We start from the raw sequence: 20,580 nt of genomic DNA, 5'->3' as shown, positions 1-20,580 counted from the left end.
CCTTCTTCCCAATCCAAAGCCTCCTTTGCGTCCTCCTCTTGTATCCCCCGACCTTAACCCACAAGTATAAGATACCTCTACTCCCTCCTTGGCGACCGATCATGCACCCCTTACCGTCTCATTAAAACCTAATCACCGTTACCCCACTCAACGCCAATATCCCATCCCGCAGCACGCTTTAAAAACATTAAAGCCTGTTATCACTCGCCTGCTACAGCATGGCCTTTTAAAGCCTATAAATTCTCCTTACAATTCCCCCATTTTACCTGTCCTAAAACCAGACAAGCCTTACAAGTTAGTTCAGGATCTGCGCCTTATCAACCAAATTGTTTTGCCTATCCACCCCGTGGTGCCAAACCCATATACTCTCCTATCCTTAATACCTGCCTCTACAACCCATTATTCTGTTCTAGATCTCGAACATGCTTTCTTTACTATTCCTTTGCACCCTTCATCCCAGCCTCTCTTCGCTTTCACTTGGACTGACCCTGACACCCATCAAGCTCAGCAAATTACCTAGGCTGTACTGCTGCAAAGCTTCACCGACAGCCCCCATTACTTCAATCAAGCCCAAATTTCTTCCTCATCTGTTACCTATCTCGGCATAATTCTCATAAAAACACACATGCTCTCCCTGCCAGTCGTGTCTGACTGATCTCTCAAACCCCAGCACCTTCTACAAAACAACAACTCCTTTCCTTCCTAGGCATGGTTAGCGCAGTCAGAATTATTACACAAGAGCCAGGACCACACCCTCTAGCCTTTCTGTCCAAACAACTTGACCTTACTGTTTTAGCCTAGCCCTCATGTCTGCATGCAGCGGCTGCTGCTGCTTTAATACTTTTAGAGGCCCTCAAAATCACAAACTATGTCAAATCACTCTCTACAGTTCTCATAACTTCCAAAATCTATTTTCTTCCTCATACCTGATGCATATACTTTCTGCTTCCCGGCTCCTTCAGCTATACTCACTCTTTGTTGAGTCTCCCACAATTACCATTGTTCCTGGCCCAGACTTCAATCCGGCCTCCCACATTATTCCTGATACCACACCTGACCCCCATGACTGTATCTCTCTGATCCACCTGACATTCACCCCATTTCCCCAAATTTCCTTCTTTCCTGTTCCTCACCCTGATCACGCTTGATTTATTGATGGCGGTTCCATCAGGCCTAATCGCCACACACCAGCAAAGGCAGGTTATGCTATAGTACAAGCCACTAGCCCGCCTCTTAGAACCTCTCATTTCCTTTCCATCGAGGAAATCTATCCTCAAGGAAATAACTTCTCAGTGTTCCATCTGCTATTCTACTACTCCTCAGGGATTATTCAGGCTCCCTGCCTTCCCTACGCATCAAGCTCGAGGATTTGCCCCACCCAGGACTGGCAAATTAGCTTTACTCAACAAGCCCTGAGTCAGATAACTAAAATACCTCTTAGTCTAGGTAGGTACTTTCACTGGATAGGTAGAGGCCTTTCCTACAGGGTCTGGGAAGGCCACCACAGTCATTTCTTCCCTTCTGTCAGACATAATTCCTTAGTTTAGCTTTCCCACCTCAATACAGTCTGATAACAGATGAGCCTTTATTAGTCAAATCAGCCAAGCAGTTTTTCAGGCTCTTAGTATTCAGTGAAACCTTTATATCCCTTATGGTCCTCTGTCTTCAAGAAAAGTAGAATGGACTAAAGGTCTTTTAAAAACACACCTCACCAATCTCAGCCACCAACTTAAAAAGGACTGGACAATACTTTTACCACTTTCCCTTCTCAGAATTCAGGCCTGTCCTCGGAATGCTACAGGGTACAGCCCATTTAAGCTCCTGTATAGACGCTCCTTTTTATTAGGCCCCAGTCTCATTCCAAACACCAGACCAACTTAGACTGTGCCCCCCCCCCAAAAAAAAACTTGTCATCCCTACTATCTTCTGTCTGGTCATACTCCTATTCACCGTTCTCAACGACTCATACATGCCCTGCTCTTGTTTACACTGCCGGTTTACACTGTTTTTCCAAGCCATCACAGCTGATATCTCCTGGTGCTATCCCCAAACTGCCACTCTTAACTCTTGAAGTAAATAAATAATCTTTTCTGGCAGGACTATGCTGAATCTCCTTAGGCACTCTCTAATCAGATGTCCTGAGTCGTCCCAATTCTTAGACCTTTTATACCTGTTTTTCTCCTTCTGTTATTCCATTTAGTTTCTCAATTCATCCAAAACCGTATCCAGGCCATCACCAATCATTCTATATGACAAATGTTTCTTCTAACATCCCCACAATATCACCCCTTACCACAAGACCTCCCTTCAGCTTAATCTCTCCCACTCTAGGTTCCCATGCTGCCCCTAATCCCGCTTGAAGCAGCCCTGAGAAACATCGCCCATTCTCTCTCCATACCACCCCCCAAAAATTTTCGCCGCCCCAACACTTCAACACTATTTTGTTTTATTTTTCTTATTAATATAAGAAGGCAGGAATGTCAGGCCTCTGAGCCCAAGCCAAGCCATCGCATCCCCTGTGACTTGCATGTATACATCCAGATGGCCTGAAGTAACTGAAGAATCACAAAAGAAGTGAAAATGCCCTACCCCACCTTAACTGATGACATTCCACCACAAAAGAAGTGAAAATGGCCAGTCCTTGCCTTAAGTGATGACATTACCTTGTGAAAGTCCTTTTCCTGGCTCATCCTGGCTCAAAAAGCACCCCCACTGAGCACCTTGTGACCCCCACTCCTGCCCGCCAGAGAACAAACCCCCTTTGACTGTAATTTTCCTTTACCTACCCAAATCCTATAAAACGGCCCCACCCTTATCTCCCTTCCCTGACTCTCTTTTCGGACTCAGCCCGCCTGCACCCAGGTGAAATAAACAGCCACGTTACTCACACAAAGCCTGTTTGGTGGTCTCTTCACAGGGACGCACATGAAAAAAGTTATCTGGGGCAATTCTGTACCTTGATTTGCAAACCTATCTCTTCCTCTCAACTGTCTTCTTGCTTAAATTGTACCAGCATATAGACCACTGGTGATTTTCCTAAAAAAAAATAAAGAGTTTAAAAGCTAATGAATTCAGAAATGAGTAAAAAACTAGTGACAGTTTCTGGATATTCTATAGGTTTTGCTCTGAATAGTATTTGGAAACTGATTCTTAAAATACTCTTTGATAGCAGGTAGATGTGTTTGGTATGCTTTATTTTTATTTAAAAATCAAGTCATAATATTTACTAAACTTGAAATGACAAGTTTCACTGTAAAAATTAAAGAAAACAATTCAATACAAAATATATTGTCGATCTGAAGTTGTATGATGGAAGAAAACATTTTAAAGAATACATAAAATGGATCTTTAAAATTGGATCTTACATATACTTTGCATTTAAAATGCAAGTGCCATGTTTAGATTTGAACTCGTTAAATTATGAAAATATATTACTATTATATATGAAATTAGATTAAAATAGAATCACTTATTATGCTACAAAAGTATAAAGACAGTAGTAATTTCATGGAATATGCAGTCAAAATGTTTCCTGTGTTATTATAACTGCCTTTTATTTCCCAGTAAATGTGATTCTTAAGGTGATATTTTAAAATATTTTTAATATTTTTTAAATATTGTGATTCACCTTTTATTTTCCTATTTCATTACCAATTATTATTATTAGATGGCATTTTGCATACTTTTTCCATCTTTATTACTATTAGTAAATAGCTATCCTTCACCTCTAAAAACAAACTGAGATATTTGAAAATACACACATTCCTGATTTGTAGAAGGCGATATATGATTGATGTCTCCTGACTTGTCTTCCATTTAGTTCCTTGAAAACATTGTAAATGAAAAATGATTAAGTAAATGTTATACTGAGAGCATGTTGTTGTGCATGAGTATTTGGCATATTTTTAAACCTTAAGGCTGTTAATCAAGGTACTATGGAAAAAGAGCACACAACCTTTGTAATTAGACAGATATGGGTTTGAATCTTGGCTCAACGCCTTATTAGCTGTGTGTTTGGGCACATGACTTAACCTGTCTCTGTTTCCATTTCCTTTTTCTTACAGTTGTTGTGAGAATGACATGAGATAATATATGTACTTTGCAACACGCACTGAGTAGGATATGGTTAGGGATCAATATTTGTTGATTCCTTTCCCTTTCTCTTTCCTTTTCATTAGAAGTGTCCGTGATTTCTTTCTTGGACTTCCTCCTATCTCCGAGATTCTGCTCTATATTTACTAGATGGAATGGTATATATAAATAACAACTTCAGTAATACTATAGTTTAAACATTACTGACATAAGTTTGAGTAAATAGAAAATTCAAACTACCTATCAAAACATATATTCAGGATTGCTGTGGGCTATGTACTTTCCTTCTCATCACCGTTCCTTTGTGCACACCTCAGTGAAAGTTAACTATTTAAAATGTGATTGTAACATATGTGAATGTTTCAATTTAATTTCAAATCAATACAATATATGCAAGGCACACATGCAAATGAATCATGGAAAAATAATCACAGAGGTAAGCAGATTTCAATCTATGAAATGCATGTTATTTTTATCTTTTAAATCATGCCATTGAGCTTGTTTGATTGTTCATGTTATGATTTCATCTTTCACATAGTCTGTAGTTCACAGAGACATTGTCCTTAAAAACCACATGAAGGTCACTGGTTTCCTTATAAAAATGACATAATGTATTAAAGCTGGAATTCTGTAGCTAGTGACTCATGCTTGCATTTGTACATTTTAAGAGATGTAATTTATAGAAAGGAAGCATCCAGTCTTGAGCTCTTTCAGACTTCGATTGCTCAAATAAATTAAGAAATAAAGGCTATCATAAATAAGAGCACATGGCCTGTTAACTGGTCAGTCATCTAATTTAAACTTCAAAAAATACTCTTATTTGTCTTTACATGTTTCTCTCTCATTGTGAAACATACGGATATTATATAACACACACACATATACATCTTCTACCTATATGTTAGTAAGAATAAAAGTCATAATTTTGAAAGTATTCACATACTTGTATTAACTTTCTAATTTTTGAAGCCAAAAATGCAAATGTACTTTCTGTTCATTTTGAATTTATTAAGCATGACATGATTCTCAAGGACAGTATGATGTAGTCAAATTTTTAAAGGCTTTCATTTAATATGCTACATAGGCTTCAAGAGGCAGTGAACCATGGTGGAAAAGAACCTGATTTCAGAGTTAGGAAATTTAAGTTCTCTCTGCAGTTTTGCCAATAATTAGCTGTCTGACCTGAAGCAAATCAAGAACCCTCTCTAAGTCTTAATTTGTTCATCTTTAATAATATATAATCATTTAATAATAACAGGCAATATTGAGTCACTTACAAATGTGATCAGTATGCTTTAGTTCTACTTGCTTTATTAGAGTGCTCAGTATTTAATGTGTTATTATTTTCATAACGTTATCCATGCATTTAGGAATTATAAAGTACTTTGCTGGTATTCCTAAAAATAATCTCATAAAATGGATGACTTTTTGGCATTGAGAACTAACAGTCATATGGTATTTGGACTATTAATTTTAACTGAAAGTCTATCTACAGCTCATTACTTACTTGTAACTTAAACCAAGGTATAATTCAGGTTTCTAAGGGCTTGCTGATAACAAGTAATTCATATGACTCCTAACTATATAAGGGACCTTACATATTTCTATTGGCATCATTCAAATAATCTAATACATTGCTAAACACACAAAAGGCACTCAACTCCTGTTTGCTGATTTACTTATTTTTATTAAGTTAAGGGAATAAAAGCAACGGGACTGAATATGAATGACTCCAGACTCATGGAGGCTTTTTCTGTTGTTAAACAAAAGTCTTATCCATCTGAAAATCTCTGTGAGTCAGTCAAAAAGAGGTTTGGCCACTCTATGTTTAGGTGATAGTGAAAATGGCACCCAAAAGGGTTGATCCAAATTTACACTTCCTCTCTGGGCTTTGGGGTAAAGAGGTTTTTGTATCAATATTTTCATCCCATGCAATCTCTTTTCTATCTACTGTGCTCTTACAATCTTCTCTGAATTTAACAGTAACCTTTGCTGCCAAATCCTTCGTGTAGAGCTCATATATTTGATCTCCAGCTACTGACTAGACTTCAAACTACTAAAGATCAGAATTAAGTATTGTTTCCTCTTCTGGGAAGCCCTGAAGTACTCAGTCAAATGTCTTGCCCAGAGCAGAATCTTAACAATTATTGAATGTAACAATGTCTAAAGTTGGGGAAAACCTGAGAAAAGTTTCATCATTAATATTCCCAGGTAAATATCAATCTTAAATATTACCCAAAACTTTAAATAATAAATGCTTTATTTTTGGACTTCCATTCTTTTCTTTTCTCTCTACAACCTTCTCTTTTTTGTACAATTTTGAAATTTAGCTAAACTAATGTAGCATGGATTGTTCGAAATTCTATCTCCAGAGATCCAGTATCACATTTTCATTTCTCCAGAGAACATCTGATGGTGCATGTCTCACCATTGTTTTAAACATATTCAGATTAGAGGTTACTCTCACCCCCACTAACTAGTTCCTGATTTACCTCTTCTCATACCGTGAAACATGAATATCCTCTGGCCCTTTGGAATATTGTCCTTCTGTGTCAATTCAAACCCTACTTGTCCTCAAGCTCCAATTCATTTCCTCTCTATGCCAATAAAATTCCTTTAGTTGTTTCTTTTCCTTCATTTTTATGTGGTACACAATTTAGTCCTTCACTATATAATGTCTTGATTTTTGTTGCATGCCAATACAGTTTATCTTCCCAAATAGAAGATAAATTTCTCAATGGTAGGAACCGTAAAATGTTTGCTAAATCCTCCCTTGACAGTTTTGTGACTCTAAGAACAAGTGTTATATTCTCTAACATGTGTTTTTTACAATGTCGGGTATAATTTAGCTTCAAAAAATATTGCTTTGCTTTTTTTTTTTTTTTTTTTTTTGGAGATGAAATCTTGCTCTGTCACCCAGGCTGGAGTGCAATGGCACGATCTCGGCTCACTGCAACCTCTGCCTCCTGGGTTCAAGCGATTCTCCTGCCTCAGCCTCCCAAGTAGCTGGGATTACAGGCACACACAACCACGCCTGGATAATTTTTGTATTTTTAGTAAAGATGGGGTTTTGCCATGTAGGCCAGGCTGGTCTCGAACTCCTGGCCTCATGTGATCTGCCCACCTTGGCCTCCCAAAGTGCTGGAATTACAGGAGTGAGCCACCATGGCCGACACAAAAAATATTTTTTAAATGATGATGATGATGTGATAGAAATCTACAAGATTACTCAGACAGATCAAGAGCAGGCTGGAGTACCACAAGTTAAGATCTGACTGAGGACAAAAGTTTGAATAATTCTTTTGAAATTATTTTATAGCAACACAAATTGTACAGCTTTAGATTCATTAAAGATAGTGATAAGGTATCTAGATATATTTTCCAGGGGAAAGTAATTGGAAATCAAAACGGAACACTGATAAAAGTCATGAACAAGCTATAAATAACTTTTCTTTTTCTTCTTCCTGCCATTTGGGATCACCCCCAAAGACTCAAAGGAGTTCTGAATACAAATAGAGGAAACTGAATACTCCTCAAAAAATAAATGTTCTAGTACAGGGGCAAAATGATCATATGAAATATAATTAAAGGCATCTAGATGAATGTTTGTCCAGAATTTGTTTTCTTTTGTAACCCTTTATAAGGTAATAGCCTATATCCAATTCAATCTAAAAATATAATAAAGGAATAAGACAATTTCTAATCATGAAGCTAAACCATAAACTCAGCATTTACGTTATTGATATTCAGCAAGATATTAATGAACTCCCATTTAAAATTCTCCACTGAAAGCTAACTTTGGGATAATATTATTCAATTATTTCATCAATTTTTATACTAATTAAAATTTTCTCTTAAAAATTGTTTTTCTAATACTTGTATTTAAAGCAAACATTGCTACCTTATCCACATGCACAGTATATTTTAAATGTTTAAATCCAGGGTATGCAATGTTAAATTGTTTATCAGTGCTTCTGTATTTTAAAAATATGCCATGTGTGTGGGTAAGGTAGAAATGTTTCCTTTAAATACAAGTATTGGAAAATGATTATTTTTAAATGCAGAAGGTACCCTCTGTTATCTGGGTTCTGGCTATTACAGGAAATGTGAAAGGGATAGGGCTAATAGTCATGAAAGTAAGAGAGAAGTCATAATAAGTTGAAGCACTCTTTTGAAAAATTTGAAGCAGAACTCAATCAAGGCTTGATTTACTTTAAGGAAACTTTGTTTGGCTAAAGTGCAACCAGATAGCTAGACTTCCAATATATTCTGCAGAAAATGATTTGGGATTTTTTTTGTGTGTTTTAATCTGTCATATTGCTCATTAGTCAGTCTGTTGTTATTTAAATCTTGACCACATGCAAATGAATGTCTGATTCTTTGTAGAAAACCAAGTATTTATCATGCTTTTTAAACATCTGGGAGTAACATGACTCTCTCTCTATATATATACAAATATACATACACATATCTATATCTATATCTAACTTCCTAATTGTATCATTTATTTCTAAGCATCTAAAGTTCTCTGGAACTAAATATCCATGACATGAAGAGAGGGGAAAGTACTGGAAATAGAATGAAATTTTAGGGCCGAGCATGGTGGTTCGTGCTTGCAATCCCAGCACTTTGGGAGGCAGAGGCGGGATGATTGAGACCAGGAGTGCGAGACCAGCCTGGGCAACATAACAAGACCCTCATTTCTACAAAACAACAACAACAACAACAACCTGGGCACGGTGACACACACCTACAGTTCCAGCTACTCGAGAGGCTGAGGTGAGAGAATCGCTTGAGCCCAGGGGTTGCAGTGAGCTATGATCGCATGACTGCACTCCAGCCTGAGTGACAGAGTGAGACCCTGTCTCAAAAAAATAAAAAGAATGGAATTCTGAATAAGAACTCATGGGTTTGTTTGAATCTGGCTGTAGAATTAATTGTGTGACTTTACATAAGTAATTTAACCTTTCTTACCCTTCGTTTTCTCATTTGTGTAATCAATGTAGTAATACTGGCCCTAACTAAGTCGAAGTTATGTTGAAAATCAAATGAAGGGATATATGAGAACAATATATACAATCTCTAAAATATCTACAAAGAAAATTTGTATTATGGTGTAAAAAGTAGATATATGACTAATAAGGATATTCTGTGACTGTATTATTAAACCCTTTCAGCTATATGTTGCCTTCGTTAGAAAATAAGATAAAAAATTAGGGAGGAGAAAACAGGAAACAGAATATAAGAATTGCTCTTAGGCTGAAAAAATTTACAATAGGAAATGAAGAAAATTTTAAAAATACATGATAGAAAATATAAAAAGAGTTAAGAGAGAATGGAAAGTAGATATTGGGATGAATCTCAAAAAAACATATCTGCATTAGCGAATCTGTAGTAAGATCAAGAAATTTGGAGTTCTCTACATGTTATTTGTAATCTCTCTTTCTGAAGCCTTTAGAGCTATAGGAATTAAAATAATGAAAACTTTTGAACTAGAAAGTACAAGTATCTCCAATGTTCTTTACTATGGGTAAAAGAATTATCTATGTTCAAAGGTTGACAATATGAATAACTGGAATTGTTTACATTTGTGAATTGCTTACATGTCAAAATGCCTTTTGCCAAAGCATTTTGATCCATTTAACCTTTACTTCTTTTTCAATTTCTATATATTTGTTAAACATTTTAATATTGAAAACTGTTTTACACCCATCTCTCTTCTCCCCAAAAGTAAAATATCTATTATGGTATGATTCACCGTTCAAGATGTCTAGAAATCTTCTAGAAACCCTATTGAGAAAAAAAAATGCTAATTATTTTTAGTAACATTTCTAAATCCTAAGGAAGTTCATTTTGTTATATATTAGATTAACTATAAGATATGGCTTAATCGTTTCTGAAAATGCAGGAGAGTGTTATCTGTCCTATCAAATAGTTAAGTAACTTCTTTTGTGTAGAGTTTGTAGCTGCACAGTTTAATTTATTATAAATCACCTAAAATGAATGTTACTTATTATTAATAGCCAAAGATATCTTAAATTTACTTTAAATAACAAAAGACAAAAAGAAGACATGTCTTCAATCACTCAGAAATCTTTAAGACATGAATCATTTCAAATGTAGGGCACTGGAGTGAATGGAAAATGACAAGTTAGAGACCTGAAGTGAATATTGACTTGAGATTTTATAAGAATTACTTAAGTAGCTGAAGAGTCATAACCATTAATCTTCTGGGGCATAAAATCAACTACCTGAGTATTATTATTTGAAGTGGATTTTCAGAATTAGAAACTGTTGATATTTTCTTAAAGTTGTAGCATTTGAAATTATCTCAGTAACCATCCAGTCTGATTTTCTCTTTTGGCGGAGGAGGACATAGAGGCTTATAACAGACTAGAACTTAGGTCATTTAACTCCAAATTTGCACTATAAATACCTTTCCCACAGTGCTTGTGTCTTTTTGTATATTAATTATTCAGCAAATATATGTTGAGAGAAGCCACAATATGTAATGATATATGCAAACGGTAGTTGGGGAGTATAAACATGAATAAATTATAATCTTTGTTCCATGTGAATTTATAATCCAGTAGGAAAGATAAGACTCAAATTTAAAAGTGACGTGATGCATGTAAAACCTTTAACACCAGGCCTGCCTCTAAAGTATAAGTTAAAAACCAAGTAATAAAAATAAAATGCGATAGAAGCCAGGTGCGGTGGCATGCACCTGTGGTCCCAGCTAATCAGGAGGCTGAGGCAGTAGGTTCACTTGAGCCCAGGAGTTCAAGGTCAGCTTTGGCAACATAGCAAGACTCCATATCTAAGGAAAAAACAATGTAATACAATGTGCTAAGTGCCATGTAAGAGGTGCAAACAATTATGTCTATTTTCTTAAAATTTAAAATGGAAATTCTGGTGTTCTTACGTATGTGAGTGTAACCTAGATGACTTTTTAAAATATGGCCAGTAGTCTTTTTACACTGCACACACAAAATTATAACACATTTGCATTCTAAGCATTGCTTCTTGGCTTTATAGTCTGCATGATATCCTTCTTCCTCACCCCCTCCAATCAAACCGTACATCTTTCTCTGAATTAAGCATGAGGATTTCTCTGCAGTCATTTCCTAATGTTCCCTGTTAGCTGAAGCTCATCACTTCATAACCCACTTTAGAGTCCCTGGGTTTCATTCTGATATTCAGCAGCTACTTTGGTAGCTGACAACTTTTAGCCTTATCTATGCTCTGCCCAGGAATTGGGTAGCATTATTTGGTGCCATTGTAAAGAGAGTGGGAGATGTGCAGAGTTCAAACATGAGATAGGGAGTTGTCTGAAATGAGCTTTCAATTACTAACCCTAAGAGTCTATAATCACAATGGAATTTAAAAGGTGGCACATTTGAACAACATTTTTCAGAAATAATTCTGAAGCTGTATTAATGGACTGAAATGGGGAATAATTAAGAAAAGTTATCCACGAATGAATCCAAGGTAGGAAGAACAAGCATTATTTCAATTATCATAAGAAATTAAAGAAATCTGGGAGAAGGGATAGAGTGTTTTTTTTAATAATTTCTCACTCTATAAGTGTTGTGATAAATGTATTCTGTATTATACTAGAGAAACAAATGAACTTTTATTTGATCTTGTTGCTTCATTCTCAATCAAGAGACTCAGAATATCCACTATGTTTGTACAAATTTGGCTGCCTTTCTGAAAATGGCACTTACCCAAAGTAAAGTATAAATCTATGGTAAAAATTCAAATTACTTTATAACAATGTATTATCTTCTCAGCATTCAAATGTTTTTCACTTTTAAATTCTGAATTAGGTTGGTGCAAAAGTAATTGCGGTGAAAACCACAATGGTGAAAACTACAATTACTGTTGAACCAACCTAATAAAATTTGTGGGAGTTTTCTCCATGTTCTCTTCCCCATTTTATATATTATACAATTTGTGACTCTATATTTGTAACCTTAGGGAAGTCAGTCATATAACCTCAGTGGTTTCTGTATTCTGTATCTGTTTATAACAAAGAGGTTAGTTTGAAGGATCCTTACAGAAAGATTACCTAGTATAAGGCTCTCATTTTGGAGTTGTGGAAACTGAGGCCTGAGTTAAGCAAATGACTGGACCATTTTTTTCTTCATTCATCCTGAGTGAGAGAGTAGGAAAGAGAGAAATCAATGTTGCCTATACCATAAATTGCAAAACTACATTATTACATTGAATTGCCTTTACTGTCTAACAGTACTTATTTGTTTCTTTAGGGGAGTATTGTAGAATATGTTTTTCACCTCATTAGCATCCAACAAAGTGTTAAATGTACATTAAGCCCTCAACTGAAATTCTCTTGCTGAATTTCAACTAAGCCATTGCTGAAATTCCATAATTTTTACAGGCTTTTCTTTATTCATCTTCATCTTACAGTTCACTAATTTGGCAGATAAATATGGACAGTGAATTTTATAGATTTACTTACGTGAAATTTAGGAAATTGGCTGAGGTTTGGTAGTAGAAGCAAGAAAATTTGACACAGACAGTTACCCAGTGAGAGGTGGGTAATAATCCTCCAAACTAAAGAATCTGCCCTTGCTAACTTAAATAATACTTTGGAGAGCAAGTCATTGTATCAATGAATATTCATTTGGGCGCATAATTCTACCATACAAGTTCTTTTCCATTTACATAGTGATTTTAAAAATAGATATAGAGGTATGATGAAATGACTAAATAAATAAATCTATTGAGAAACCGGCTCATTTCTGCTTTTTCAAAATGAAGTTTCAAAAAATATTTGTTGGAGAGACACCAGATCTTCCTTGTTTTACTTCCTTCAAGAATGAAGTAATCAACTTCTTTCTGAATCTATTTTAGACTAACATTACATTTAAAAATAAAAGATACAGGCCTATTAGACCTCTGGGAGTCATTGACCAACCAAAAATGCTAGAACAATCTACCTACAAGCCACAAAGCATTAAATTAACTGTGTAATTAAGATAAAAAAAAAACTAATAGATTCATGACGTGATCACTCAGAGCAATTCATTAATACTAATGTCTGATTTCCTTTAACATTATAAAAAGGAAGGAAATAAAGCTCTTATTTACAAGTTTATTTGCTGCAAAGGCATTTAGGAATTGCTATTTTAAAAAGAAAACTTGCGCTTCTTTCTGAGCCATCAACCCATACCGCAAAATGCGTGCAGAACTCAGTTTGCTAATAAAAAGAGAATTCTATAGCCATGCATGTGGTCAATGAAATGGTCTCTCTCTCATATATGTATATATAATGGTGTATTTCACTGTGAAATGGAAAATAAAACAGTGTGGTAGGGCTAAGCTTTAGCTAAACTAATTTAAGAAGATTTATAATATTTTTATTGCCCTAAAATATGTTCAGAGAAATTACCTGAAATCATTTCAGGGGAAACTGTTATTCTGTTAGATGCCTTGAATTCTTGAATATTATTGTGCAGATGTGTTAAAAATTCTATTTTAGCTCTTCCTTCATCTTCTTTCACCTTTACTTTAACCATTGGAATACAATACAATCAATCAAGATGTTAACTGATTACTACTATGGGCAAGGCACTTATCATACATGTGGGCTAGTCAACAAAAGCTTCCTGCAAGAGGTGGGGCTTGAAACGGACCTTGAAGATCAGACAGAATATAGATACATTTGGGAGAGAAAGCTACATACCACAGTACTGGACTTCTCCAATCTTTCTAGCAATAAATTATTTTTTAATCACGGATCAGGTTTTTTGTCAATTTAAAATGGAAGTAAGAAATGGAAGTAATTGGTTTGGTTTTTGAATTTTTAAAAACCTACTTTTAAAAAGACTTTAATCATACTTAGAATTTTTCCAAGTATGGTCTTTCTACCCTGAAATAACTTTAGTCTAAGTATTGTACTCAGATATGGTTTTTCTACCTGGGCTCAGATCAGTAAACTAAAAAACTGGCAGTTACTTTTTATAGCACCTATTTTCCAAGTCATAGCTATCAAATTACTTTTCCTGACTCTAGTATGAAAAGGAAATACATGGCAAATGGGATCAGACAAGACTTGAAACCTTCCTGATATATGATAAATAATTTTTAACACAAACTCAAGATTTTATTGTCTTCATAATAAAACAAAAGATGACACTTAGAAATGGATCACTTGGACCTTTCTCTTCTTATCTCTTCCCAGTTCAAAATGCTTGCATCTTTTAATGGCAGCATTCTCTTAGATTTGCAGTTGGGCTCAGTGCACTCAAGCCTTAGCACAATATTCTTTGTAGTTTTAGCTTTTTTCCGAAAAATTGGCTTAGTCTGCCCACCATATTCACTGCGCTGCCTGTCATAATGCTGCTTTCCCTGGGCATACAGAGAATCTTTGCCCTTCTTGTACTGTGTCGTTTTGTGGGGTTGGTGCTAGCCACACTTCTTAAAGTCTTGTGAGTTTTATGAACATTCACCATGTTTGCGGGAGCGCTATCAGTACGGAAAGAGATAAACGATTTTTACTGATCCTTCTGTCAGTTGGTCTTAGACTTTCAGAGCTTCTATTTTACTGCTTGAATTTCAAGTAGGCAATATTATATAAATGACAAATATGAATGGCCTTTGTTGTGGTGTTACATGTAGTAGAAACCTGTGGGTCCAACTCACAGTAGTAACATCTGCCTGTCCAGTCATCTCTACATACAATAGCATTATTTCCCTGACTTCATTTCTGTCTTTGTATTATCTCTGTAACTCCCCTGAGCTTCACTCAGCTTCTTGTCCCTCAGTCTCTCAGCATTAACAGTACATTCTCATTTGCTCTACTTCTTTATTGGTAGGTGAATCTCTAGATGAAATGTTGCATGTCTGTCTCATTGCCTTGCCAAGCAGCATATCGAGGATTAATGGACATTGTCCATTAATATCCTCACATTTACATGCAAATTTGTTCTGTTAAAAGACTAGTTGTTACAGTATGAAAGAAAAATTAGCCAATTTCTAAACAGAGGCAATAGTTTGTTGTTTAACACCACGGCCTCTGGAATAAAACTGCCTGGTTTCAAGCTTGGTTTTGTTCATTCAGTTTGAACAGATTAACCTCTTTGTATGCCTCAGTTTCCCTAACTGCAAACTGGATAATAGTAGTACCTTCTCATGGGGTAGTCATCAGGCTTGTATGGTTATATACCTGTAAACCTCTTAGAACTGTGTAGTGCATGGTAAATGTCAATAAATAGTGGCCACTGTTACCATCTTTTATACCTCTCCTCTTAAGAATAATTACTTGCTAATTTGGGCAAGTCTTACTACTTTGATTACAGGAAGCTACAATTGAAGAGTATTCAGTGAGTCTTGATTACTGAGATAAAATGGGAGATACGTAAGTTTAAAATACACTTGCAAAAGATTTGAACACTGACATTTATTTGTAAGCGTTTACTGATTAGTTTAAAGAAGACATCATGTTTTATGAAAAAGTAAAGGGAATCCTAGCCAATTCATTCATTGCTATCCTTGTCTAGATATTAGTTGACATTATCTTTGGTTTCAGTGGTGTTCAGTTTTCACTTTTTATTTTTACATTGAGCTCAACCCCACACCTTGCCATTAACGCTAATTCAACTCTGAATTTAAATACCCGTATATGACTGGTGGCTGTTGCACTGGACAATGCAGTTCTAACGGCTTTCTAATAGCTTTCAATAAATTTATGCATAGTTCTTAATAGGTAATAATAACAGTATGTTACCCAAAGGTGTACTTGTATTTAAAGGAGACAATGACTAAGATGAAAGAGGGAAATTCCTGAATGTAGAATTTCAAGTTATATGGAAAACCATGAAGGCTACTAGTTTAGGGACCAGAAGGCCTTTCGAGTGCTTCTCAAATTAGACCATGTAAATGGTCATCTATGCATAAGGTTAACCATAATTAAGAAGAATGACTGTTTCAAATGCCAGCTATATGTACAATGCTATAATAAGCAACTATTTTAGGAAACTGCAGATGACACTGTCTTAGCCACAGCTGAGAAGAGGAATGAATAGCGAGGTTGAAGTAGAGATGCCGGGTAGGAGACAAAAACAGAATTAAAATTCCATCTTGTGTACATCTTATTTGAAATCCTGATTTCACTATGTCGTTTGTGCATTAAAATGTCAGAAGTGATTGGCAAAGAGTTGTTGCAGGTGAGCATTAGTATTAAATCTGCTAATGACTTGCCAAATGATGATGCAGCTTAACCACTTGGTTGTTTTCAATGTTATTTGTCTAGAATGGAGATGACTAGACTGTTTTGCAGCAATGTTCTCAGTATATGAAAAAGCCTTCTTAAAATGTCTTGAAGAATGGCAGTGTTGGAGAGATCCATAACTTGAGCACACATTAGACTGGAGATTGATGATTTCTTTTTGAGGTTCAACAGTACAATATGTAGATGAAATGACATAGGTAGCCTAGAATGCTAACAAATAAATAATAAATGTTGCTTAGTGCAATAATTTAAAATTTTCAAAGTGCTTAATACCCATCTGTTTCACAACAATCAGGTGGGGTTATATATGATACCGACATAAAATATCACAATAATATATTATTAACTTCAATTTATGATGAAGTTTTCCTAGTTTGCTCATGGCTACCAGGCAGCTAGAGGAACATAATTTAGCAGTTCTTCCACTAGACAATACTAAGCTGTATCAGATGCTTTACTAAAATAATCTCAGTACACGTACATCATCCTTTTGTGAGGTATTCCATTGCTATGAAAGTGAGGTGGTAAGATGCTCCTTAATAATACTGGACAAATAGTCTGGAGCTTCAGGAGCCATTAAAACCTGGGAATTAATTATCTTTCAGCAGGCTCAGCAAACTGCAGCCTCCTTCAATCTCAGGCCTTGAACAATTTAATAAGAATAGCTGAGGATATTTAATGTTGGTTACTATAATCTCTCCCCCAAATTTTGTTTTAATTTTTGTGTTTCCCTTAGCTGGAGAGGGATGACGTTTCCTTGAAGGAAATACATGGAACAGTAAAATTATTGAGGCTTGACTCAATTATGTTGGACGAATCTATTAGAATGTTAGGCTTTTTAGATTTTACTTTTATTGCTCTTCCCAAGTAGACTTGGAAGCACAAATAAATATTTCTTATTCTCTTGCCTTAAATTAACTTTTGAGAATACCTTGAGAAATTGAGGGAAAAAATCTAATGGCACCAATAAAATGGAGGATAATAATGTCTTTGTCATTCATAGACTTGCTATGAAGACTATATGAAATAATATATATTTTATGTATATATATGTAATGGTCCTGGATCCACGTCTGGCATCCAGGAGGTTCCCAGAAATATCAGTTCTCACCTCTTTTCCGATGAATTCGTACTGCACAAAAGCCTGTTACGTTATCTGAAAAAGTCATCACTGTCATCCATGACACCTCTAGATGGAGATAAACCCCTCAAGAAAGAATAGAAAGGGTTAATAACCCTCTCTAGATAATGCAGATAGAAAAACACCGTCATTTTTGCTAAAGCACCCCAAATCCTACCTTGACATTGCAATCAACAAGCCTTATCCACCTTCCGAATTTCAGGACTTGCGTTGGGCTTGTTGCTGTAGATGATAGACGCTATTAGGAAAGAAATCATGTTGATGAAACAAACATTTTCTTCCCTCCCCAGGAGGATCAGGAGAATTTATTTAAGGAATGAAAAATATAATTAAATATTCTATAACCTACCTCCCCAAAATATGGACAAAATTATTTATTTCCCCCCACCTGTGGGGTGGAATGGGGGGGCATTGTAGATGATTCCCAAACAGCCAGGTGCTAAGGAGATTATACTCTTCAGAACAGACAATATTCAGTATGATTTCAGTACTGCAAAAGAGATGCAATGATCACGGTAGATATCATTTTCTGTGGGGCATGTCAGTTGGCCTTTGTCATTGTCTCTACACATATGTAGCCAACTACACAGTAACACCTTGTTGCTATTGCACTCATATTTTGATTGTCAGAATGGCTGATATGTACGTAAACTTCTTCATGAAAAATTTAAACTCTGGAGCCCAGATATCTTTTTTCATTACCGTGTATGTGAGGTCGCAATTGTCTGCAAACTGGGGAGCTCAGAGGTTACTCAGTGCGCCGCATTTCCTCACCCCCCGCCCCTCAAATCATCTTAGCTCAACCATATATGAGCGTCCCTCGGTTAGCCTGCCTAAAAGGTATGAGGTAAGGGGCATATGCACTTAGTGGCTCAGCAATCAGAGGCTTCCTTGGATGGGACTTATACTGGTAATATTAATGAAGAGGCTGCGCGGTACTGGCAGTGATTCCAGACCAAATCTTTTAACTGCCGAATGTCACTCGCTGAATTTTGAGTTGGGGAGCTCTGTTGCTTAAAATACAGGGTTCTCAAACACAATGCAAGTGTTTGTCACCTCAAGTCGCATACTACCCAACAGGAAGCAAAAGGCAAAGGGCATGGCGCAGAAAAGAAACAGACACACAGACACGTTTTGCAATGACGAACTTTATGTGACATCAGGAACGGCAACCTGTTCTCATGTTTAGCAATTCCGAGGAACGCTGTAAAGACTGCTTGTCAGGTAAAACTGAGTACAGGAATAAGAGGCAGCGCTGGAGACTTTTTCGCAATCCTTTTCAAAATATAAAACAGTAACCAAATGACTTAGATAAGCTAATTAATTATATTAAAAAAAAGGTTCACTGGATGCCTTTATCCTCTCCTCTTAAGCTTATGTGATCACCAGCAGCGCTGTTCAAATTCAGCTAACAGCTGTTAGACCAAACACAGATCCGCAGTGTGTATCTCCCCAGAGTTACGGATGTTCGCTGAGACCCGCCAGAAAAATTAGGGTCGCTTTTCAATGAGAACATAATAAAGGATCCTTGGTTCCCCCTCTGCACACACTGTCCCAAACCTTGCGCCCCCTCCCACTTGCCTGCTGTCGGATTTCTTAAAATTGTAGTCGGTCCTGCAACTCAGTTGCATCTTCCGCAGCCCGACCCTCTACTCAGTGACATTGCGTTCAGTTTCCCTCCTTTCTCTCCTCCCACTCCTCACTTCTTGAGACCCCACCCCCGCCTTCCGTTTCTGTCTCGGCTTCCCCCGCGCCAGGTTCTCTAGACCCCCGCCTCCGCCCAGCGCCTTCATCTCGAGCCCCCGCTCCCAATCCTCTTAGAGACTTCTATGCTCCTTCCGTGGAACCTAAGCTCCTCTCTTCTTCCAGAGACTCAGTCTCCTCGCGATTTGCGCGTTCAGAGTCCCTCCCCCCAACCTCCGCTAGGGCCAGTGCGGTCCTGCAGGCTGCAGCCATCCGGGACCTGTCCCCGCTCCCCACCCCATCCCCCGCCTAAATCGTTGGGGTCTCGGCTAGCAATGCCGCCCGGGGCTCCAACTTACCACTAGCGTCCGGGAGGAAGACCAGGCAGCGGTCGCCGCGGCGGCAGCTAGACGAGAAACGGACTCGGCTGCAATCGCCCAGCGGAGCCCGCGGCAGTCGGTTCGCTGAGCTGCGCTGCGCTGCGCTGCGCGCCGCAACCTCGCGCCTCGGCGGAGGGAGAGGAATGGAGGGAGCTCGGCGCGATAGGAAGCGCCGGCGAGTCGACCTCCTTTGGGCGACCGTGCGCCCCCCGGCTAGGTTTGGCTCTTTTCGCTCCGCTATCTTACTCTAGCTTAGTAACTGACCACCTCCAGCATCTCTGCACTAATCGCGTCTTCTTTCTTCTTCGTTGGCCCCTAACTAACTACACTACTCTAAACGGACGAAGGCCATCACACGAGCGCCACGACGATCTCGACGACTCCGACGACAACGATGTACAGACAGAGAGAAGAAGAGTTCATATGCAATCGGCAGGTAAGGGGCAAGGCAGGCCAATGGAGCAGCCAAGGCTAGCAATCTAGCCGCTCCAAAGGCAGTATCGGGAAGATCGGTGCATCTGAGGAAGGAAGCGTCCTCGGCAAGCACCAGAGCGCCTACCTCGCGCGGGTGAATCTGCACCACGCTCTTGGGCCAAAAGCGGGATGAGGGGAGGAGCCAAGAGCAGCCAATCAGCACTCAGCATTACGTGGCCCCCGGGCCTGTTTGGACCGGTCTCTTAGTGCATCTGGAGCCTGCTGGCAGGGGGCGCGAGACCCCATGGTGGAGATGGGGGTGGGGGTGATGATTAATCTGATTCACAAGGCCTAGAGAGTAGGGGGAACCAGGATCAGCCATGGCACCGGATAGAGAGAGAGGGAAGGCTTTCTCAAGAATGTACCCTCAAAGATTCATAGCATACCTCTCCCCAAACACACACACACATACACACACACACACACACCTGTACATTTCATTTCAACAAACAGCATTCTCAAGTCTTGCAAATTTCATCAAGCTTTGAAACTCCCTTCAAGGGTCTCTGTTCCGACTCTTGCCCATTCCTCCAACAGTAGCAACTGAGGCA

At 37.7% G+C, this 20,580-nt stretch overlaps 1 protein-coding gene and 1 pseudogene across 3 annotated transcripts in view; both read right to left on the bottom strand.

Moving 5' to 3' along the window:
- The window catches only part of HTR2C (5-hydroxytryptamine receptor 2C), a 325,553-nt gene extending 305,880 nt beyond the window's left edge, over positions 1-19,673 (bottom strand). For all 3 annotated transcript variants that reach the window (XM_008971127.4, XM_024927387.3, XM_063601821.1), the window contains exon 1: positions 19,535-19,673. The gene's annotated coding sequence lies outside the window, so the exon portion shown is untranslated. The remainder of the gene's footprint in view (positions 1-19,534) is intronic.
- Positions 14,252-14,573, bottom strand: LOC106634318 (large ribosomal subunit protein eL42-like; annotated as a pseudogene).
- Positions 19,674-20,580: the final 907 nt, after the last annotated feature.

Source organism: Pan paniscus, chromosome X (assembly GCF_029289425.2).
Source record: "Pan paniscus chromosome X, NHGRI_mPanPan1-v2.0_pri, whole genome shotgun sequence".
In the NCBI taxonomy this organism is placed as follows: Eukaryota; Metazoa; Chordata; class Mammalia; order Primates; family Hominidae; genus Pan; species Pan paniscus.
This window is presented reverse-complemented; position numbering and strand designations above follow the sequence as displayed.